Source organism: Scyliorhinus torazame, chromosome 18, assembly GCF_047496885.1.
Source record: "Scyliorhinus torazame isolate Kashiwa2021f chromosome 18, sScyTor2.1, whole genome shotgun sequence".
Classification (NCBI taxonomy): Eukaryota; Metazoa; Chordata; class Chondrichthyes; order Carcharhiniformes; family Scyliorhinidae; genus Scyliorhinus; species Scyliorhinus torazame.
Genome location: NC_092724.1, coordinates 131,024,341 through 131,049,292, shown reverse-complemented (window position 1 = coordinate 131,049,292; position 24,952 = coordinate 131,024,341). Strand labels below are relative to the sequence as shown.

General features: G+C 48.5%; 1 protein-coding gene across 5 annotated transcripts in view; it reads right to left on the bottom strand.

The window, feature by feature from the left end:
- Positions 1–24,952, bottom strand: part of rbfox3a (RNA binding fox-1 homolog 3a) — a 1,900,245-nt gene that overhangs the window by 776,389 nt on the left and 1,098,904 nt on the right. For all 5 annotated transcript variants that reach the window (XM_072483360.1, XM_072483363.1, XM_072483361.1 and 2 more), the window contains one exon: positions 2,984–3,049. The gene's annotated coding sequence lies outside the window, so the exon portion shown is untranslated. The remainder of the gene's footprint in view (positions 1–2,983; positions 3,050–24,952) is intronic.

Here is a 24,952-nt window from a genome sequence, read left to right as displayed (position 1 = left end):
GTCACTGGACTAGTAATCCAGAAACCCAGGGTAATGCTCTGGGGATCCTGATCGGGGCTTTTCACAATAACTTCATTGAAGCCTACTTGCGACAATAAGCGATTATTATTATTATTCGAATCACACCATGGTAGATAGTGAAATTTGAATTAAATCAATATCTGGAATTAAAAGTCTAATGGTGACACTGTTGTAAAAACCCATCTGGTTCACTAATGTCTTTTAGGGAAGGAAATCTGTCATCCTTACCTGATCTGGCCTATATGTGACTCCAGATCCACAGCAATGTGGTTGACTGTTAAGTGCCCTCAGGGAGGGGCAATAAAATGTTGGCCCAGCACAGAGAAACAGATTGGGTAGATGAAGAGAAAATATTTCTGGTGGTTGGAGAGTTTATGGCCAATTTCATTTTTAAATTCTTGTTATTAAAATTAATTTTTCTCTATACGTGGAACTAACTAAGTGAGCAGTAAATTATTCAGCTTTCAATCAGCAAAAATGTACCAACAGCACCAGTGTATGATTGCCTGAATAATGCTGAATGTGTTTTCCAGCAGGGTTTTAAATGATTCTTCAGAAAAATTACGAAACTATCTCTGAAATGCAAACACCCTCATTCAGGGTTGTGTATTGATCTACTCAGGCCAGCTCATTTCCAAAGGAATAGCTCCTATTCTTTACTGCTTGGAACCTCTGGCACCTTTATGAATAGGAGTGATATTGAAGAATGAGATACAACCCTGAGTCCTTTGAGAGAACAAAGGGTTCTGTGGTAAGGTGAAAATGAGTAACAGGATAAATAGCTTAAAAATGAATGTTTGAAAAATCCAAAATATATTGTCCATTCTGAGGAAACATAGACAGTAAAATATTTGCTTTGCCATGACAGTTGGTAATGTAAGATTCTCATTATTAACACTAGCCAGGACAATACAATCTGGCATCAGACAGTGCCGAGGTATTACTGAATCTGCTCGATTCTATATAGCCCAAATAAAGCTGTTCTCAAATTCAGTATGGAATAATAGTACAGCTAGATCTGATCATGAGTGTCTCTATATGGCATGTAAATCAGGTTTAGGCTAACATATGGTGAAATCATTCCTTGAAATTACTTGTGTGTTTCCTGCAATGACCTACACAACAGTTTCTGACAGACACATTCAGTCAAGGTCACTGGATGTGATCGACTATCCGTAGCTCAAGGAACATACATTTATTTTACTGTTTGTTTTCTTATGGATTTGCCTGCCTTTTCCCTCTTGTTGCAAGCTGCTCAACACCATGCATTCATTTTCAGCTGGGAGAGTGGACAGTCTGGGTGATGCTGTCTCCTTGACCACTGCCAACAAAGCTTATGATCCTTCAATAGGAGCAGCGGTTCTGAGGGGGAAGAGGGTGGGTGGGGCGGGGGAACCCAGGCCATGTCCTCTGTTCCATCTAGTGGCTTCATGAAGAACTAGTGAAACTTACCCAACTGAAGTAAGCAGTTTCAGGTGGAAGGCTGCGGGCCCTCAACTCGGGTGTTGTGGACTTTTGATTGGGTGTCAAGCATTCAAAAGTTACACTTGTCAAGCCAGACTATGTAAGGACGAAGGTTAGCATTTGTGTGTGAGGTTTGTTTTAAAAAGTGTGCTGGGTGCATTGTACACACTGCATTTCGAATAGCAATATAATCCGAAACTGTCAATGAACAGCTATCAACAATGCAAGAACTGTGTAGGTAATGGACAGCTACTAATGGCGTGCAAAAGCTATATAGCGAATGTAATCAGTAATGTAAAAAAACAACAGTACATTCAAAAAGTGTGAAGCAGAATAAGTAATCAAACAATGTGCAAAATCTTATATACAATTGGCATTGTGAAGGAAATGAATGACATAAACCATTCAGAACAGATTATCCATATCCAGATTAACAGAAATTCACATAATTAACACCAGCAATACTGTGACCGGGACTTTAACCATTAACTTAATCGTAAAGTAAAATTTACTCATAATTAGTAGAACTAACATTAGGGCCCCAATACTAACCTAACCAGGCCAGTGGGAACAGGGCAGGTTTTAGATCATAAAGCACACCCAAATTTGACTTCAGTGGAGAATTAACCAGGGAGAGTTTGTAAAAAAATGTTTGACCTGCCTGGTGGATTGGGTTAAAATTACAGCTTATGACATTTACTTTACCAAATAAACAGAGACTCTCAAAAACAGCCACAATGGATGCTGTGACTAGCGCTTTACTGGATAGATAATAATGATTGATAAAGTAGCAAAAGGGGAAAGGTGTTCCACTGAAATGTTGCATAACCTTAAACCAGGGGGCTGTAAACCTACTGGTTTCTCCCAGCCATGCCTGGTTACCATCCTGTATCCTTTAGAACTCCTTTAGAGGGACAATCTGAAATTAGACATTTTATATAAGTATGCTCTCCTATCATATGATAAAATTATGCTCCAGGAGTAATGAATAGGAACAATGGACAGTCAGCAGCATCTCCCCTCCCATCAAGATCGGATTTTGTGATGTCATAATCGGGGGGGACTCTACGCAAAATGGCTGCTTCTAGGCTCTTTCAAACGAGAAGTCAGATTCACCAATAATCACACAACTATTCCTCAAATGCATTTGGGATTATGTGAACATTTGGTGGAACCACCCTTCCTCTTTAAATAATTTGACCGAGTGATGCAGACTTACAAAATATGTTGCTGCAAGTAAGTCTATCAAAAAATGCCATCTGGTCACAAGCGTGTAACTTTAGCGGGCAGGTTAGTAGTTTTTTTTTAAACAAAGCATATGGTATTTCTAATAATCCAATTTGTGTCATATTTAACAGAAAAGTAATGAACTCTGGCCTTGGTCAGATTTTGTGACATTTGAGATGGAAAAGAAATTAACCCCTCAATTAATAATAACGTTCTCCAGTTTATAAATACATAACACCAGATGGGCAAAACTGTTTCAGATGTTTCTTACCCTGTAGATTATTGGAGTCTTATTCTGAAAATGGCATGGATGGCCCCTGTATCAGCACTCGGGATTCTGCAAAATACAACAAAACAAGAGTTGTTGACTTAGGGTTGAAATAATTTAAGATTTGGATAAAAAATAAAAACAAGCTTCCTATGACCGAACTGAAAAATAATGTCTTGAAGTGATTTCCATCCATTTGCTGCTTGCGATGCACACCAATAATTTCATTGACATCTGGGAAAACATATTTAATCGGATCATCCGGTATGGAAACAGGTCATTTAGCCCATCATCCCTATGCCACGCTTTGAAAGAGCTATCCAATTAGTCCCAATCCACTCCTCCTTTCTCAAAGTCCGATCTATTTTTCCTTTTCAAGTATTTATCAAATTCTCTTTTGAGAGTTCCCATTGAGCCTGCTTCCACCATCCTTTAAAGTAAGCAGTGCATTTAAAGCATAACAACACGCTGTACAAAAAGAATTCTCATTTCCCCTCTCTTTCTATTGCCAATTATCTTCAATTTGTCTCAATTCTCTGGTTCCCAAACTTCCTGCCAAAACCCTTCATAATTTTGAACCCCTCAATTAACCTTCTTTGCTCTGAGGAGAACAATCACAGTTTCTCCAGTCTCTCCACGTAACTGAGCTATTTCGTCTCGATAATATTCTGGTCACTCTCCTCTCCAAGGAGATTATTGTTCCTAAAATGTGTTGGCCAGAATTGGACACAATATTCAAGTTGAGGTCAAACCAACGAGTTATAAAAGCTTAGCATAGCGGCCTTGGTTTAAATTCTATGCTCTGGGTTTTCATGGCGAGGGATGATAACAAGAGTCAGGACTGTTTTTGAGTCCTAAACTCGTTCTAGGATTTTAGGAACTTTTAAACTTTTACGACCTATATAAATAGTTTTCTTGCTCTTTCTAAGGAGAGCGTGTATCAGGATTGCAGAGAAAACAGACATAGGAAAACTAGAGGGAGCAGAAGTTATTAGTTATCAAAGCATTGTACTGTATAATTTAATTAGCTATCTCTACAATTGTTTCTTTGTTCAACTAGTTGAGTATTAAGTAAAAAGTACTTTAGGATTTTCACTGGGCCACCCCTTAGTTGGCAAGGAGACAGGTCCCCCGTCCACTTAAGGGGAGCAGGTGGGCACTTCAAACTACATTGTAAATCAGAGGCCTTCGAGCTTCAGAGGAGCATCAGGTTGGTGGACAAGGCAAATATTCTTATCTTCATCTTCTAAGTCAGTCTCTTGGGATTGTCAATGACTTGCTTCCAGTCCAGTTCGATGGGGCCTGAGATGGCTGATAAGTCCAATGTGCGATCTGCAGATTCTGCCACATGTGAGGCAGGCAGTGCTCAAAGAATTGGGTAGTTGGGTTGTTTGGAGGTTTGTGCGGTCCCGCCGATGCTTCGACTTCATCTCATAGAATCTCTACAGTGCAGAAGGAGGCCATTCGGTCTACTAAGTCTGCACCAACCCGCGGAAAAAGCACCCTACCTAAGCCCACTACCCCGCCCAATCCCCATAACCCCACCTAACCTTTTGGACACTTTTCAGATATGCCGGTGGGACACGTGCAATAAAGTCAACCCTACCATGGATGAGGCTGGGGCTTGAAGATATGGCATGGTTTCTTGTTGGCCTCTGCAGCGGAAACACTCCCCATTTTCGGCCCCATCATGGCATTCAATGGGAGGCACAGTGGCACAGTGGTTAGCACTGCTGCCTCACAGCTCAAGGACATGGGTTCAATTCCGGTCTTGGGTCACTGTCTGTGTGGAGTTTGTACCTCCTTCCCGTATCTGCGTGGGTTTCTTCCAGGTGCTCCAGTTTCCTCCCACAGTCCAAGGTTGTGGAGGTCAGGTGGATTGGCCATGATAAACTGCCCCTAAATGTCAGAAAAGGTTAGGTGGGGTTATTGGGATAGGGTGGGGGTGTGGGCCTCGGTAAGGTGCTCTCAGAGTGGCCTCCTTCTGCAGCCCAGTGACTCTGCTATGATTCCACTTAGTCCCAGGTGGGAGAATTCCGCCCTTCCTTTCAGCGGGGGGGGTCTTGTTTGCTTTCTCACCATCACTTTGGAAGGTATCCTTGCATTTTAAAGCGGTCTGCGGTCTCATTTTTTAAAGCACCAAATTTCCAGTCAGTTGAAAGTTAAGAAAGATTTAGGGTGGGATTCTCCAATCCCACGGGAGAGCGTCCACGCCATCGTAAACACCGTCGCGTTTTACGACGGCGTGAACGGGCCGCTCCCACGTCTAATTCTGGCCCCTACAGCGGGCCAGCATGGCGCTGGAGCGGTTCGCGCCGCTCCGGCTGCAGATCCCAGCGGGAACTGTGCGCCGCGGGACCTGCGCCTGCGCAGTTGCGCCGGCACCAACGCGCACATGCGCAGTGGCCTCCTTCAACGCGCCGGCCCCGACGCAACATGGCGCAAGGCTACAGGGGCCGGCGCGTAGGAAAAGAGGCCCCCAGCCACAGAGGCCGGCCCGCCGATTGGTGGGTCCCGATCGCGGGCCAGGCCACATCAGAGGCCACCCCCCCCCACCCCACCCCTGAGTGGACCCCCCCCCACAGGTTGCCACCCGACCCTTACACGCCGAGGTCCCTCCGGCCCAGAGCAGGTTAGAATGGCGTCGGCGGGATTCGGCTCCTTTCCTACAGCCGCTCGCCCCATCCGGGCTGGAGAACCGGCGGGCTGGCCAACCACGCTGGCGCCAATGCCATCGATTCTCAGCACTGTGGAGAATCGCGTGCCAGCGTCGGGGCGGCGTGGCACGATCGCGGGGATTCTCCGGCCCAGGACTGGGGGAATCCTGCCCATATAATTTTTCAAGAATGAAGAGTTTTTTGTGATAATCGAGCAAGTGCTTCAACCTGGAGACGCCCTCTCACCAACTTTTCTGAAACTTCAAATGAAAAATAGCTCCTGCAGCTAGGCCACCATTGTGAGAGGTGGGTAAATCCCTCTACATGGCACCATGTGGTTGCTCTGACCCCCAGGCTGGCAGTGAGGACCTCGAGGCCTGCCTGGAGTGTTGTCATCCCAACCGGCACGAGTATCTTTCTTCCCTGTCCACCTCTGCAAGTTCGCCAGTATTCCTGAAAGTCCAGTCTGAGTACATCTATAAAGCCAGGGATCCCATATGATTTAAAAACCCTATCAATTTATTCTGCGACTAGAAGACAATGGTGAACCAGTTGTGTTTCATCAACACTACATTATGATCACATTTTCACCACTTTATTTTTTAATTTTCAGATTGCTCAAAACTGAATTTAATTTTTTTAACTTCATGCACTCGAATCTTCGGAGGCGTGGCAAGTCCGACAATCAGTATTGGATCACTGCACTGCTCCTTCTTTTCTGCACTACGACTGCTCTGCTTTCCTGGCTGGATCTTCCCATTCTGGTTTCTTCGGAAACAAGGAGCAGTTTCCCATCAAAGTGCTTCCTCACAGCGGCACGGTGACACAGTGGTTCGCACTGCTGGCTCACAGCTCCAGAGACCCGGGTTCAATTCTTCTCTTGGGTAATTGTGTGGAGTTTACACGTTCTACCCCTGTCTGCTTGGGCTTCCTCCGGGTGCTCCGGTTTCCTCCCACAGTTCAAAGATGCGCACATTCGGTGGACTGACTATGCTAAAACTGTCCCTTAGTGTGCAGGGTAGATGGGATTATGGGATTAGAAGGGTTAGATTGGGGAGTGGACCTAGGTAGATGGCTCCTTCAGAGACGATCGGTGCTGGCTCGATAGGCTGAATGGACTCCTTCTGCACTGTGGGGATACTATGATAACGCTGGATCTTTGGGGGGGAAAGACAAACCACACCCCCTTTTTAGGACACCAGCTGCCATTTTCTATGAAGTGTTCATTATCACACCAAAAGGCTTTGGGACATTTAAACAGATTTTCAGTGTGAGGAGTGAATGGGTGAATGTGTAGATGTGCAAGTGGGTAGGGTGGGTAAGGTAAGTAGACAGGATGGCAGCTAGGTAAGGTGGTAGATAGGTCGGAGTCATCAGACAAGTCAGGTGATGGAGCCTGTCAGGTCTGGTCAGAGGTGGTGGGTTGGGGCGGGGGGTGGGGGAGGGGAGAGTTGGATGATTGGGGGCCTATCAGGTTGGGGTTGAATCAGGGGGTGTCGGGTGAATAGTTACTCAAATGTTGGGCACTGATTTTTCGGTGTAACATTTCCTGTGTAACTATTTGGATTTAGAGATATTTTAGATTGGTCTTGGGAACCAAAGGAATTGCAAAGGAAAGTTCAGAAAGTCAGCATGTCAGAACTTCCGTGGCGTCTTGATGCCCATCTTTGGCATGGGGTTGGGGGGGGGGGGGGGGGGCGTGGTTTATCGGATCTCACAATCTGGAGACCGGATGATCTTGGCCATGGATTGCTCATCCAGTAACAATCACCACACTACTGTATTCCTTGGACATTTCTTTAAGCGCAAGCATTCTTCTCCTTCTCTCTTCCCACACCTAGTGGTGCCTGAGGTAGACAAAGCAGGTGCTTACATCTGTCTCTATAGACAGCGTTTCCTAAAACAGATCACTAGCAGGGTGCCATTCTGCATCAAGCTGGCTGCCCAGGAGAGACTCCTGCTCTTACCATCTGGCAGAAGCGTAAGGACTTACAGGTTGAAAATCAACCTTGTCCATCAAGTCCTGTTCACTGCCACATCGCTGTTTGTGGGAGCTGCCTTTTGTGCAAATTGGCCGCCATATTTCCTAAGCAAGATAATGGTCACAATTGTAAAGTTCCTCATTGACTCAAAAGCACTTTGGGCATCTCGTGGCCATGCAAGTTGCTAACTAAATGCAACTTTGTCTTTTTTCCTTACCTAAAAATAAAGGCTTAGTCAACAGGTATATCTTGAATCTCCTATTCATGTCACGAGTTTATTATTTGGTTATTACTTAGACTTGTTACAGTTTACATAGTCATCATGTGTTCTACTTAAGCTTCATTCGGTCCAAATCGTTGTCATTTATGTTTGCCTCCACGCGACAACGCAAACACATTTTCTGAACATGCCGCATCGTGGTAACAGATTTTGTCTGAAAGCTTCATAATAAACAGGAAGAGTATCTCCCACCAAGGTGTACAATTTACAGATCTGCTGAATTATTTATTTGTAGCTTTCAATGTCTACTTTCATACACATGGGCATTGTTGCAGACATTAACCAGTTTCTTATTGCAAAGTCCATGAATGGATACCGTTAGGAAGGTTGTTCAGGAACAACATCCCTCAATTGGCAATAGCGATACAATTATCATCATTTAATCTTAATTGCTTTTCTTGTTTGTTGTTGCACACACATAGTGAAACCAAGGACAATTTGTTGTCACATAATAAAAGAACAAGGTGCAATCATCTTCGTGTTCGATCAGAATGATTGTCCAGAGGGAAGGAGAGAGGCAACCAACTCACATATCAGTCGGAACAGGTGAGAATGGTAGGTTACTTTCCCTAAAGGGAACCAATGAAACAGTTGCATTATTAGGATCTGACATCTTCTTGGTCACTTTTATTATTTTAATTCCAGCTTTTCCAATTCTCCAATTATCACGGTGGGACTTTACTCAAATTCTCTGGAATATTTATTTAGACCCAAGGATGATAGGTCCAGCAACATGACCTCCGCATTGCCATATCCACTTGGTGACTTGACCATTTCGGCACTGTGTATTGTCTCAAAATGAAACTGTCACTCCAATTGACTGGAAAATGTGCATTCACTTGTGTGATCTTATTCTGATGACCGACATGGTTGATGAAGGCAAAGGGATCGTGTACAGGAGCTCTTTGGACCAAATGGATGTCAATGATGCCACAGACTTTGGAGAATCAGCCATGTGAAAAATACCCTTGTCTCTCATTCTGCTGCCTATTGCCCATGAACAAAGTGATGAAATTGTTTGCTCCAGCAAACAATGCATGATGCATCTGTGAACAGCAGATTGACTGATGTTGCTGACATCCCTTGTGGCTCTTTGGAATAGACCAAGCATAAATACTATAGTGACATTGACAGCCATTGATAGTGTCATCCCTAAGCTGAAGGTTGCCAGAAATCAGCTGAGAGAAGGTGGCACAAATCTGCTGCTACATCTTGAGTCAAGTGTATCTTTGATTAGTCTTCCTCAAACAAGCCAAGTTAGGTGTGCCTTGTTTTATAAAGGGTAATCAAAGACATGAACAGCCCAGACAAGACCAATGGGCGGGCTCCTCTGCCCCGCCGGCAGCGCACCCAAATCCATGTGATTCCCGACGACGTGGGGTGGCCCACAATGGGAAACCTCATTGGCTGGCTGCGGCAAAGGAGAATCCCGCTGCCAGCGGGGGGCGAGTAGTGTCGGAAAACAGGACTGGGCGGATGGAGAACCCCGCTGATATGTTTTACCTGCATGGGGCTCCTTCTTTCCAACTCTCTAAAAATAATAGATTTCTCATTGGAATATTCTTCAAACATGAAAAAGGTTGTCATTATCTACCACCATTTTCATTTGGCTCGTGGGTCTCTGATAACCACATAAGAGTTAATATATTATCAATTATTGAGTTATTAAGATCAATCCTTGAACTCCTGATTCTAACTTCAGCCATCACACAACAAAGTAAACATTTCTGCTCAGATCACTGGCCTCTCCCTCCTTTACACTCCTGACTTGTGCCTTGTAGATGGTGGACAAGCTTTGGAGAAGTCAGGAGGTGAGTTCTTCACTGTAGGATTCTTAGCATTTGACCTGCTCTGATAGCCACAGTATCAATACGGCTAGTCGAGTTCAGTTCCTGATCAATGGTAATCCCTCAGAATTGTGCGGGATTCAGCAATGGTAATGCAACTGAATGTCAAGGGGGTGATGGTTAGATCCTCTCTGATAGGCGATGGTCATTGCATGGCACTTTGTGTGGCGCAAATGTAACTTGTCACTTGTCAGCCCAAACCTGAATATTGTCCAGATCTTGCTGCATTTGGACATGGACTGTTTCATCATCCGAAGAGTCGCAAATGGTGCTGAATATTGTGCAGTCATCTGCGAACATCCCCACTTCTGACCTTATGATGGAAGGGATATCATTCATATGGGACAAAGGGGTTTGTATGTGTGGGGTTGGTTAAGTTCCAACTGTGTTTCCATTGTGCTTAGAGAGGGCTATGGTATCATAGAATTTACATGTAGCAGGAGGCCATTCGGCCCATCGAGTCTGCACTGGCCCTTGGAAAGGACAGCCTGCCTAAGCCCATACCTCCATCCTATCCCCACAACTCCACCCTATCCCCATAACCCCACCTAACATTTTTTGGATACGAAGGATAATTTGCGTGGCCAATCCACCTAACCTGCACATCTTTGGACTGTGGGAGGAAACCGGAACAGTTGGAGGAAACCCACGCAGACACAGGGAGAACATGCAGATTCCGCACAGACAGTGACCCAAGCCTGGAATTGAACCTGGGACCCTGGAGCTGTGAAGCAACTGTGCTAACCACTGTGCTACCATGCTGCCCTGACTGGACGACATTTTAAGGGGAAAAAGCTTTTTAAGTATCAAGAGAAAATAGAGGCTGGCAGAATTAGCAATGTTGATGAGCAACTGGAGGACATTTTTGTTTTTTAATATAAATTTAGAGTACCCTCTTCATTTTTCCAATTAAGGGGCAATTTGGCATGGCCAATCCACCTAGCCTGCACATCTTTGGGTTGTGGGGGCGAAATCCACACAAACACAGGGAGAATGTGCAAACTCCACACGGACAGTGACCCACAGTCGGGATCGAACCTGAGACCTCAGCGCCGTGAAGCAGCAATGCGAACCAGTGCGCCGCCGTGCTGCCTGACTGGAGGACATTTTAAAGGAAAAAAGTATTTTAAGTCTCAGCTCTAGCTGAATACACATCCGGGGGTGGGGGCCTGATGTGTTGGGTGTTCTGGATCACATCCAGGTCACCAACACTTGAAGTAGTGCAATACTATTTTATTAAAAGGTTAACTATTTAAACATACTTGAACTGTGGGTAAATGCGATACCAGCTTTAACTAAAGACCTTTGCCTTGTCCTAACCAGTTGATGCACTCAGCACATGGTGAATGTCTGTGTTGCAGGCTGTGAGCTCTGTGCTCCTAGCTAGCTGCTACTCGAATGAGCGGGAACTCTCCTGTCCCCAGTCTTTATAGTGCGTGTGCTCTCACTGGTGATTGGCTGCGGTGTTGTGTATGTTGATTGGTTCCACTGTGTGTCCATCAGTGTGTGTCTGCACCATGATATACTGGTGTATATTATGACAGGGCCCACACATCTGGGGGTGAGGGGGGCACACATCTGGGAGTATTGGGGGAGGGGGCCCACACATCCGTGGGTGGGGGGCCCACACATCTGGGGGTGTTGGGGGGGGGAGAGCCCACACATCTGGGGGTGGGGAAGGAGGGTGGGGGCAACAAAGGCTGCGGGCAGATCGCCATGGCAGGGCGGATCCATCGGACAGACCCCATGACGGCGGACACGTGGCTGTCCACCCAACCCATTCGCTTTGAGGCACAGGCGGCCCGGCCGTCCTGATGTGTGCCAGACACCCACACCACCCCCACCAAACTGGCGGCACCCACCAGCAGGTATGTCCAGGGCAGCACACACGGTGCCCCCCGGTGCGGGCACTGCCACCAGACGGTGGCACTGGCAACGGGGACGGCTGACAGGTCTCAGGGCACTGAGGGGACAGCAGTGGGGCGCGTGCTGGCAACCGGGCAAAGCCATATAGCCCATGGCACCTGGTTGTGGAGGGGTGTCTACCAATGCTGAGACCCTGTCTACTCCAACCCCCTACAGATAGAACAATGTTTAGCCATCTTCCAGCATTGTTGGCCGCCGTGGTGGTGGCTGCTGCCCTGCATGAGGCCCAGCTGGAGCACGGGGTGGCGGAGCCTGTTGTAGAGCAGCGGGCTGCAGTGGGGCACATGCAAGCCGGCCAGGCCGCAGGGCTACACGCCCGAGAGGCGCAGGAGGAGCACCACGCCGTGCGGGAGCCACAGCAGGAGGACGACAAGGAGGAGGAGGGTGTGCCACGGACATGGAGGCGTCCGATGTGACAACGTGTGTACCGGCCCCGCATGTCCTTCAAGGACCTCCCGGACTGGGCAGGCGGGAAGAGAGTCTACCATCTGATGGCACATCTGGCACCACGTGGGAACGGGGGTGGACATGCCCTCCCAGTGGCCATCAAGGTGACGGTCGCCCTCAACTTCTTCGCAATGGGGTCGTTCCAGTCACCGAGTGGGGACCTGTCCGGCATCTCCCAGCCATTGGTGCACAGGTGCATCCAGGCCGTCACCGACGCCCTGTACGACATCAGGGACCGGTACATATAGTTCCCTGTGGACCGCGGCAACCAGGATGCCCGCGCAGCGGGTTTTGCCGGCGTTGCCGGGATACCCATGGTGCAGGGGCCGATCGATGGAGTGCACATCGCCATGCGGCCGACGCTGGAGGAATGGGTTATGTGCTAGAACAGGAAGGGTAAATATTCAATGAACGTGCAGGTGGTCTGTGACCACAGGGTGACGATCCTGCACGTCTGCGTCAGGTACCCTGGCAGTGTGCATGACTTCTTTATACTGTCCCAATCGTTCATCCCCGCCACATTTGAGGGGACACCCCCCCCCACCCCGGCGGGGCTGGTTGCTGGGCAACAGTGGTTATCCGTTGCGGTCGTGGCTGATGCCGCCTATCCGGAGGCCACAGACCGACGCGGAGCGCCGCTACAATGATGTCCAGTTGGAGTGTGGTCGCGAGGTGCTTTGGGCTGCTGAAGGTGCGCTTCAGGTGCCTGGACCTCTCTGGGGGGCCCTCCAGTACCTGTCGGAGAGGGCCGGCTGCATCGTCGTGGTCTGCTGCGTCCTGCACAACATAGCCCAGCAGAGGAGCGATGTGCTGGATGAGGAGGACGGTCAGGAAACTCTCGTTTCAAAAAAAAAACACCAACACTAACTTGGGTTCAGAGTGGAGTGTGTGTATTTTGCCACAGTCAATCTGTGTGCTTTAAAAAAGGACTTTGTGTTAATGAGCCCATTGTAGCTTCAATGTACTTTGTAATCTGTGTTAATTTTAAAACCTGTGTATAATTGTTCAATAAATGTTATTTTCCTTGTTGTTTAAAATAATTAGCGTTCCTGTGACTCTGCTCATCCACTTTTTTTTTTAGTAAAATATACGTTCTGGTTGCCAGGGTTCAATTATGGGATGTTGCCGTCCAGTTATAAAATCAACTGGGATCGTAACAACCCTCCTGTCCTCGGCTTTCCTGCTTCTGCTCAAATCCAGAACTAGGCCCTGCACTGACTTTCTGCCAGCCTCCAACATCCCTGTGCTCTTCAAAGACCTGGGGCAAAATTCTCCCCCAACGGCGCGATGTCTGCTGACTGGCGCCCAAAACGGCGCCAATCAGACGGGCATCGTGCCGCCCCAAAGGTGCGGAATGCTCCGCATCTTTGGGGGCCGAGCCCCAACATTGAGGGACTAGGCCGGCGCCGGAGGGATTTCCGCCCCGCCAGCTGGCGGAAACGGCGTTTGTTGCCCCGTCAGCTGGCGCAGAAATGACATCCCCGGGTGGCGCATGCGCGGGAGTGTCAGCGGCCGCTGACAGTTTCCCGCGCATGCGCAGTGGGGAGAGTCTCTTCCACCTCCACCATGGTGGAGACCGTGGCGGAGGCGGAAGGGAAAGAGTGCCCCCACGGCACAGGCCCGCCCGCGGATCGGTGGGCCCCGATCGCGGGCCAGGCCACCTTGGGGGCACCCCCCGGGGTCAGATCGCCCCACGACCCCCCCAGGACCCCGGAGCCCGCCCGCGTCGCCTTGTCCCGCCAGTAAATACCTACTTTAATTTACCCCGGCGGGACAGGCAATTGAACGGGGGGGCCCGCCAACCGGCGCGGCCCGATTCCCGCCCCCGCCCAATCTCCGGTACCGGAGACTTCGGCAACCGGCGGGGGGCGGGATTCACGGCGGCCAACGGCCATTCTCCGACCCGCTGGGGGGTTCGGAGAATGACGCCCCAGGGGTAGGATTCTCCGACCCCCCTCCGGGTCGGAGAATCGCTGGAAGCCGGCGTGAATCCCGCCCCTGCCGGCCGCCGAATTCTCTGGCACCGAAAATTCGGCGGGGGCAGGAATCGCGCTACGCCGGTCGATGACCACCCCCCCCGGTGATTCTCCGGCCCGCGTAGGGCCAAAGTCCCACTGCTGTCATGCCAGTCCCACCGGCATGAATCAAACCACCTCCCTTCCCGGCGAGAATGGCGGCACGGGCGGGCTTCGGGGTCCTGGGGCGATCTGGCCCCGGGGGGTGCCCCCACGGTGGCCTGGCCCGCGATCGGGGCCCACTGATCTGCGGGCGGGCCTCTGCCATGTGGGCACTCTTTTCCTTCCGCCTTGGCCATTGCCTCCGCGATGGCCGATGCGGAAATGACCCCCCCCGCCCTACGTATGTGCGGGGTTGACGTCACCTGCCGCCGACGCTCCCGCGCATGTGCGGCCTTCCACCGACCGGCGAGGTCCCTTCGGCCCTGGCTGGCGTGGCGCCAAAGGCCTTTCCCGCCAGCCGGCGGCGCGCCAACCACGCTGGCGCGGGGCTAGCCCCTCAAGGTGACGGCTTGGCCCCTAAAGGTGCGGAAAAATCTGCACCTTTGGGGCGGCCCATCGCCAGAGTGGTTCATGCCACTCCATCCCGCCGGGACCCCCCGCCCCGCCGGGTAGGGGAGAAACCCGCCCCTGGTCCTGGTATCCCTGTTTTCTCCTAATTTCATTCCCCGCTCTCTCATTCCAGGTCCAGACACATATCTTGTTTCAATTTTCAGTAATTTGTGGAATTTGCAGCCACTCTGGGATGAGGAAATATCAGCTAGGGTCAGCATGATGGTGACAGGGGTGAAGATATATCCCAATTCAGACTCTGGGCCTTACCGCCTTCCAGCTCTAGTTCTTTTAACATGATAAACCTGGCATATCCACAGTAAACAAACAAAAATACTGCAATTGATTTTACATAGAAATAGATTAAATATATTATACTGTAAAAATACCACAGCACAACATCTTGGTAAATTCTTTCTCTGCACACAAATGTGTTTGAAAGGTCTACGTGTTAAGCGATTACACCTTCCCACCAACAGATCGAGAACAGTTGAGAAACACTTGCTGATAATCCTCCATATGTTTTGTCTCCCCAGACACATCCCATCTATGTTCTACTCTGAAAATCGCTGTTGACAACCAGAACATGTCGAAGCCTAATGTCTTCTCCCTCTGCACGGTGAAAATTTCATATCTCTCTCCACAAGATCTGCTGCAAATAAATAGTCTGGGTGAAATATTACAGAGATAATTGTCCGAATTTTTGTCAGGGTGCGGAGATGTGTTTCATTGAGTGAAAAGCCACATTTTGTTTTTGTAGAGGAAATCACCCAATGGTCCTCAGAATTCCTACATCTGTGCCACTTTCCTCTGGCATTTTTCAGGTTGAGAATGCCGAGTGTGCAAAATGCAACCCCCCCCCCCCCCCCGCACTCCCTGATGAGGTTGGGTTCCTCATTTCAAATGGGGATAAAAGTCCGATTTTCTCCTGCACATTAAAACCCATTAGAAGCCTGCCAGGTTAGGGCAGCACGGTGGCGCAGTGGTTAGCATTGTTGTCCCAAGGCGCCGAGATCCCAGGTTCGATCCCGGCTCTGGGTCACTGTCCGTGTGGAGTTTGCACATTCTCCCCGTGTTTGCATGGGTTTCACCCCACAACCCAAAGATGTGGTTAGGTGGATTGGCCACGCTAAATTGGCCCTTAATTGGAAAAAAATAATTGGGTACTCTAAATTTATAAAACAAAAAGCATGCCAGGTTTGAGAGTTTGTGAAGAAGACGAAAAGCCTGCTATGGGAGCTTATATTAGATGGTGAGAGGTTAATATTTCCCCCCAAGGAATGTAAAATATTCTCCATTGATTTTGCATGGAGCCTAAGATAGATGCGTAGAACATACTGGATGAGTGGAGGATGTGAAGTGGTGGGATGACTGGCATGGATGGTTTAAGGAGGCATGGAAGATACATGGGGGTATACAGGTGGCATGGGTGATTGGAAAGTGTATGGATGATACATGTGGACATAGAGGCGATATGGGATTGCATGAGCAAGCTGAGGGACATGGGTGGGGGTGAAGGTGATGAAGGGTGAGGTTTAGGACATTATTGGGAGATGGCATACTGTGTTGGGGAACTAAGTGGCCTTCTAGCTGAATAACTGCGCTTTAAACCCAACCCCATTGTGAAAAGACAAAAATGGTGTGTGAAGTCAAACATGGGTCGGGTGCTTAGTTTTGCAAGCCGTGAAAGGAAGTGCACAGGTCGGATTTTCCTGAGACCAGAGGAAGATTCAGTCCAAACTTACCCTGAGGATTCTTTTATAAAATCAATTTGTTGCCAAGAACTGTGATTAACACTAATATAGTTTTCTTTGTCTCCATTGATTTCTGATGGTTTTCATTTTCTTTCTTTAAATACTGACTGAAAATTACACTATTGGAGATGTTGGGCGGGATTTAACTAAATGGGAACAAAGTCCCAAAGTGAGCACGTTTTGCCGTGTATTTTCCGGCGCTCGCAGCGCCGAGGAACGCAATGCTTTAAAACAACACCCAGGTAAGGGGGCCTCAGCAGGGAACCTGCGGACAAGGCCGTACATAGCCCCGTTTTGAGTACAGAGGAGCTCCGCTCGCCGGAACTCCTCGGTCTAGCGAGAGATTCTGGGAGCCCCAAAACGATCCCCGAACCCAGGCTCCAACGGACTATCGGAGGGTCCCGGAGCCCCTCACTGCCCAAACACTGATGCAAAACACCCCAGCCCAATCGCCACTGTGCAAGAAATGCTAGCTTGGCACCGCCAACCTGGCAAGGCCACTGAAAACTGGCAGTGCCACCTGGGCACCTTGGCAATGTCAAGCTGGCACCCAGGTGGCACTGCCAGGGTGCCAGGCTGACATAGTTAGGGTGCCCAGGTGGTACCAGCAGTGCCAGGGCACCACCCTGCCCCAAGGACATGCAGCTGGGGGCCTCCAATCCCCTGGGAGACCCCCGCAAGTGCCGTTCCATCTAGTTCCCGTTTGTGGAGACCAGTAATGAACAGCACTAAACCGAGGTCACCAAGACGAAGGGGATAGATCCCAATGCCTCGGGTACCTTGGGAAACTACACATTAAAGTGAGACTAGCTATCTAGCTTTAATATGCAGATTTGCGAAAAAGTGACTCCCCTACATTGGGCGGAATTTACATCTCAAAGTCTTGCGAGACCGCGTTAGATCTCATGAGGTGTTGTGCGTCAAATAGATCCCCGGAATGGGGTCTCCCGGCTTCTATCTCAAACGCTGCACTACGGCAAGCTGCACCACGGCAAGCTGCACCGCGGAAAGCTGCTTTTCTGGTGCAGCATGGCCATTCGATTGCACCCAATGCGACTGCTTATGTGCAATACTAATTAGCGAGCCACAAACATTTCCACCTGACCTTTGGATTGATCCTACAGGTTCCTGGTCGACTCGACACGCCTCCTGAATAAAAGTCCATTTCATCCAAAAACAACAGCTCCTACATTTAACTTCCGACTCTCTCACATTGTCTCCGCCACATCCCCTTGTTTATGATCAGGGTATACTTATGTTAATCCATGCCAGATTTTTGTAATCAGAATTCCTCATGTTTCCATTCACATGCACATTTTGGTGGCTGCTCTGGACATAAACCATTTATTTCTATTCCTTTTTCCTCAGCATCTTTTCAGTACTTCTCTCCTGTCCCCTCCATCCTCTGTCACCCAGTTATGCTCCCTTTCCTTGCTCCTCAAGCCAATGCTTGTCCTTCCAAGCCCTTCACTCCTCCTCTGCCTTTTACTCTCCTGCTATCAACTCAATCTTAAAACATCCTTGGTTAAGTCTGCAGCAGTGTGACTCTCTTGGGATTCTCGGAAGAATTTATTGAGGCACTTGTCACTGCCTATATATGAGCAGCAACACTAATTGCCCCACCCTCCACTCTCAACAATTTGCTCACCCAGCACATCAACTGGGAGTTAATCAGAGCAAACTCCTGCACATCCTGGTCAATGCATTTGTTTCTTCTGCATTGGACTTTGCAGGGAACAGCAATCACAACCCCTCTCTAATTACTCTCTTGATTGAAAGTTCACTCATGAATAAACCTCTCAATATCTGCATCGTTTATTGCGGATGATTCCATTGATATTATGGTTTTGATGCAAAGTTGGCTCAGAGATTGCAATATCTTGTGCTTTACTGGAGCCATTCTGCTGTGATGGTAATGTAGCCCTAATGGAAACCAGACCTCAGTTTCTTCCTTCAACTCCTCTGCTCAATTTTGTTTTCAATCTTGCTCCCCCCCTCCCCGGTTTTAAAATCCTAATCACCATCCCTCAGGCACGATCAGAGTTTTTCAGGGAGGCATCTTCACTCCTTTCCTTACTCAGCCTCTGAAGTGAGCAACTCCTCCCACTCCATGATTTCAATCCGCCTCTTACCTTGTTCTCTCTTTTTCTTTTAAAAAAAAGTACATTTAGAGTACCCAATTAATTTTTTTTCCAATTAAGGGGCAATTTAGTGTGGCCAAACCACCTACCCTGCACATCTTTGGGTTGTGGGGGTCAATCCCACGCAGACACAGGGAGAATGTGCAAACTCGAACCTGGGACCCTGGAGCTGTGAAGAAACTGTGCTAACCACTGTGCTACCGTGCTGCCCAGATTGGAGGGCATTTTAAGGGAAAAAAGCTTTATAAGTATGAAGAGGAAATAGAGGCTGGCAGAATTAGCAATGCTGATGAGCAACTGGAGGACATTTTTTTTAATATATAAATTTAGAGTGCCCAATTCATTTTTCCCAATTAAGGGGCAATGTAGCGTGGCCAATCCACCTACCCATCACATCTTTGGGTTGTGGGGGCGAAACCCACGCAAACACGGGGAGAATATGCAAACACCACACGGACAGTGACTCAGAGCTGGGATGGAACCTGGGACCTCGGTGCCGTGAGACAGCAGTGCTAACCACTGCGCCACCGTGCTGCCCTTGTTATCTCTTATTCAATTTCACTATCTTCCTGCCTTCTCATCACTCCTCCTTCCATGCAGACTCTCCTACCCTCCATCATGACCATCCCATTGATTTTGTTATCGCACGTGGTCTTCCAATGTCCTTATTTGCCTCCCAATGTCACATCCCCATACAGTATTCCCCTCCAAGGCAGTTGGAGGGATTCTATGATAAATTCCCTAAATTTGTTGGGAAAGTAAAGGGCAAAAACAAATTCAATGTTCTTTCTTTAATAACTGTGGAAATCGATATTGCAAATTTTTAAAATGCTTTTGCCAAAAGAGAGCCGGCCAAAGATTCTGAGACCTCAAGTAATTTTGGAAATCTGCTCTCTGTGTTAATTATCTGACCGTGTAATTAGAATGAGATAGAAACATGGAAAACAGGAGCAGGAGTGATGATGTCCAGTAAATAATGTTTCTAAATATAACAGATTATTCCTACGGTTATTATCTGTACAGTATAATTACTTCATATCTTAAACTTTAAAATGAAGTCAGCTGTGATTCACTGATATTCTAGACCACTGAAGTCTGGAGGCATGAAATAATCCAGTAACTCTGATCAATTATTAAATATTTGTTTATGCTGCTGCACCCCTGAAAGTTTAATTAGATTTCAAAGAAAGGATAAACATTCGGAAACATTTGAGTAATTGAGATTCACCCAATAGAGTGATCTGGGATATGAGAAGCAAAATATGCAAATGAAAAGGATTTTCCCAGAATCTTAAAAACATATCAGGAGGATTACAATCTGTGGCATGCCAGGGTAGCCTCCCATGTTAGAAATTATCCAGGCTGCATGGCAGGTGATAGGAGAGACCCATGTTGTGTCCGCCACCCAGGCCACCTGGAAGCAGATGTGGAGAAAAATAAAACCTTCAGACGTCTGCCCAGTTGAGAATAGCCAGAATTGTATGGCATCAAGTGGGGAAAATAGCTGGGGTCCGATCTTTGCAGTCAGGAAGACTCTGTGGGACTTCCGGTTGCGGCTATGCCTAGGTAGGTCGCACGTTGGGCAGCTCCCGCAGAGAACGGACTTTTGGGCTCACTAGAGGGGCCCCAACGGCAATTGTTCGACGGCCTCCAGTGTGGGAAGGTGACAGCAAGGTCCCCCCCGGCAGTATATGGATTGGACCAGGAGTGGAGCAGTGAAAAAAGTGATCTTGGAGCAACGGAAAGTGAGAGGGAGAAAAAGCAAGATGGCGGCGGGTGGAGACCAAGCAGCATGGGCGCTGTGGTCGCAGGAGCAGCAGGGGTTTCTCAGACGCTGCTTTGAGGAGCTGAAAACCGAAATGCTAGCGCCAATGAAGGCAGCGATTGCGAAACTAGTGGAGACCCAGAAGGCCCAGGGGGTGGCGATCCGGGAGGTGCGGCAAAAAGCCTCGGAGAACGAGGATGAGATCTTGGGCCTGGCGGTGAAGGTGGAGGCACACGAGGCGCTGCACAAGAGGTGGGCGGAAAGATTTGAGGACCTGGAGAATAGGTCGAGGAGGAAGAATCTTCGGATTCTGGGTCTCCCTGAAGGAGTTGAGGGGTCCGATACTGGGACATATGTGAGCACGATGCTCAATTCGCTGATGGGTGCGGGAGCCTTCCCGAGCCCCCTGGAGCTAGATGGGGCTCACCGGGTCCTAGCGAGGAGACCCAAGGCCAACGAGCCGCCAAGGGCTGTAGTGGTGAGGTTTCACCGCTTCATGGACAGAGAGTGTGTCCTGAGATGGGCCAAAAAAGAGCGGAGCAGCAGGTGGGAGAACACGGAGATCCGAATTTACCAGGACTGGAGTGCGAAGGTGGCCAAGAAGAGAGCTGGCTTTAACCGGGCTAAGGCGGTGCTGCATCAGAAGGGGGTGAAGTTCGGGATGCTGCAGCCAGCGCGATTGTGGGTCACATTCCAAGATCGGCACCACTATTTTGAAATGCCCGAGGAGGCTTGGAGCTTCATACAGGCAGAAAAGTTGGACTCAAATTGAGAGACTGGGGTTGTGGGGGGATGTCTGCTGTATATATATATATGGTTTTAACTGCGTGTGGGAATGTTCGGTTGGTTGGGTGCTGGATGGGGATGGGTGAAGGGATTTGATGGAGAGGCTGTGGGAGAGTGTGGGCACCGGTGGTGGAGGGAGAGGGGAAAGGGGAATGGAGATAAGGCCGCAAAAAGAGCTGTGCCAGAGGGGGCGGGGCCGGCTCAGAAAAGCACAAGCTTTTTCCCACGGTAGGGAAGGAAGGCGGTGGGGGATGGAGGAGCACAAACTGACTGACGGGGAGGGGGGATTCCCACACTGGGGGGTTGATGGGAAGGCGGGAGAGGCCGGGGTCAGCAGGAGTCAGCTGACTTACGGGAGTGTTATGGGGGGAGCAAAAGAGCTAGATACTGATCTAGCGGGGAGGGGGGTGGGGAGGGGGGGGGGAGGGGGGAATAGGGTTGCTGCTGCATTGGCCAATGGGGAACTGGAAATAGGAGAGGTGGTCAGGGCGGGGGTCCGCCGACTGGGGGTCTGCCGTCTGGGGGACTGGAGGGTGCGGGAGGCGCGGGCACGTGACTGGCCTAAAAAAGGAGATGGCTAGTCGGTGGAGGGGGGTGGGGGTAGCCCCCCAATCCGGCTGATAACTTGGAATGTGAGGGGCCTGAATGGGCCGATCAAGAAACAAGAGGGCCTGGGTGTTCGCGCACTTAAAAGGACTGATGGGTAGGACAGGTATTCCACTCGGGGCTGGACGTGAAGAACAGAGGGGTTCCAATACTGGTGGGGAAGCGGGTGTCGTTTGAGGCCAAGAATATTGTAGTGGATAATGGAGGTTGATACGTGATGGTGAGCGGTAGGTTGCAGGGGGTGTGGGTGGTACTGGTAAATGTATATGCCCTGAACTGGGATGATGCCGGATTTATGAAGCGCATGCTGGGTCGGATTCCGGACCTGGAGGCAGGAAGCTTGATAATGGGGGGTGTGGTGATGTGCATCACTGTAAATACATGTAAGCTAGCCAGACACTAGAGGGAGCACCAGAAACATCACACACACACACTCAACCAATAGATAAGTTAGATAGGAGGCGACAAATGGACATTCACGACACACAAGGAGGTGACACGACCACACATTACACCAACCCATATATAAAGGACACCACACACATGATCTGCCCCTTTGGCCAATGGAGACAGTCAGTGAGGAGAGGCACAGGGTTGATTCAATATTACACCCACCACGTGGAAGACAGCAGCTGGTTAGTCAGTTTAGGTAGCTATAATAGGATTAGCAGTAGTGTCGAACTCAAGTTATAAAAGTGTACATAGTGTAAATAAATGTGTTGAAGTTATCTACACGTCTCGACCTTCCTTTGACAAATGCAACACAAGGAAGCCGCTTATGTTACAAAGGAAACATAACAAAACATGGTACCAGTAGTGAACTGTTTAAATCCAGATAGCCATACCTCAGTGTACAGTGACTACCAGCAATACCCAGGCAAGATGTTCGATCTCCCGGTTCCTCAGCAGCTCCAGTGCCACGGCGATCTCCGCGAAAACTGGAAGATATTCCGGCAAATGTTTGAATTCTTCCTGGTGGCAGCCGAACTTAAACACCTGGCTGATGATGAAAAAACGGAGCTTCTCCTCACCATCGCTGGTGCAAGAGCAGAAGAAATCTTTTAAAAATTCAAGTTTTCCAAGGGGCAAAACAGGTGCGACTTCCAGGCAGTCCTGGACAAATTCGGCAAATACTGTGAGGAAAACACACTCCAATCAGCAAGAAAAGGTAAGAGAAGCGCCAGTACTCACCTCGAGGCTGAAATCCCGGACCAGAGAACGATTTGGGTCCGGGTCGGCGGCCATCTTGCTAAAGGGACTACACTAGCGCAGTTGCGCGAGAAGTGCGCAGAACCGGAAGGTTCGTTTGCGCATGCGCGAGACGCCGTGCATGGGCAATCAAGAAAACAGCCATCGATAAAGGAACAGCGATCTGCGCATGCTACGTCACGCGCGTCATGACGTCGGAGGCCCCAGACCGCACCAATTTAAAGGGGAAACGTCCCAAATCAAAGAAAAAATCTTTTAAAGCTGTAAAACAACCTTCCTTCACCTGGAATGACAGCACAATGCCTCAAATTGAACCAGGAAATGAATGTAACCTCCGAAGAACCCGGCAACAAGCGGTGACCAGTTTAAATACTCTGATAATGTTAAATAATCCATCAAAGGATAGTTGCCAGCCCTTAACAAAAAGATTAAAAGAATAGCCCAAAATTATGTTCAGGGAAATTCATTTTATAAGTAAATATTTGTAGGCTGTTGTCACAATCCCAGTTGATGTTATAACTGGACGGGAAGATTCCACAATGGAATCTTCTGTGGATTTCTCCTCAAATTCCTCCCAGATGATTGGCACATGTCTGTTTCCAAACTCCACTCTCAAAAAGACATGCATTAAAATCTTCTTTCAAACAATGCTTTCCCTCAACTGTTTTCATCAAGGATCCATGTCCAGGTTTTCTAACTATCCTTTGAATGAAGGGTTTTTCTCAGCTCTTTTAAAAAAATAAACTTAGAGTATCCAATAATTTTTTTTTTCCAATTAAGGGGCAATTTAGCATGGCCAATCCACCTATCCTGCACATCTTTTGGGTTGTGGGGGCGAAAACCACGCAGACACGGGGAGAATGTGCAAACTCCACGCGGACAGTGACCCAGGGCCGGGATTCAAACTGGGTCCTCAGCGCCGTGCTAACCACTGTACCACCGTGCTGCCCCTTTCTCAACTCTTTTAGCAAGGATCTACCTCCAGGTTTTCCAATTCTCCTTTCAGTATTCCTTTGTCTTGAATTGCCACAAGCATCCGAACCGCTACACTAAAATCCGGTACTCAGTCCCCAATCAAATATTAACATTTCCAAAGACTGGAAATAAAGACAGCAAACTTACAATTGCTTCAGATATCTGACTTTTCTCCGAGGCATGGGCGGCATAGTGGTTAGCACTGTTGCCTCACAGTGCCAGGAACCGGGGTTCATTTGCGGTCTTGGATGACTGTATGGAGTTTGCATATTCCCCCCATGTCTGCATGTGTTTCCTCCAGGTGCGCTGGCTTCTTCCCACTTTCCAAAGATGTGCAGGCTCGGAGGATTGGCCATGATCAATGCATGAAGTTATGGGGTCAGGATTGGGGAGTGAGCCTAGGTAGAGTGTTCTTTTGAAAGGCGGGTGCAGACTCGCTGGGTTGAATAACCTCCTTCTGCACTGTAGGGATTCTATGGAACTTCATCTAGGTTTGCACTTCCAGCTCTGTCTTTAGCTTCAGTGACCAGTACCCTGGTCCAATGGCAGTTCCCCTTTGTTCAATTAACTTCAAACTTCCTAGAAACGTGTAGTTTCTAGAACTAACTGTCCTTTAGCTTCTCTGGAGCTTACTTCTGTGCCCATCACTCCATTGTACAGCTCCCCTGATTCTAGCAAAGCTGAGAGTTGTTCCCTCACTAGCTTCCTATCTCCGACTGCCTGTAATTTCAGCTTAAACACACTCAAAAAGTCTTTCTTCCTTAAAGATGGCCCCTGGTTGCTAAGCAACATCTCATTCCTTCCCCAAGCTTGTGTTTACTTTTCCCATCATAAACTCCCTCTCAGCACAATAGAAACATAAATTGAACTGAAACCAAAAATCCCCATACATGCAAACACCTTTGTCTAACATGCATCTAATTAAAGTTTTATCCTTCTTACACAGAAACACTAAATTAAACCTAATTGAATCTATACCTTATTTCTAATATTTACCAATGCAAATATAGATCACTGAAGACTACCTTTG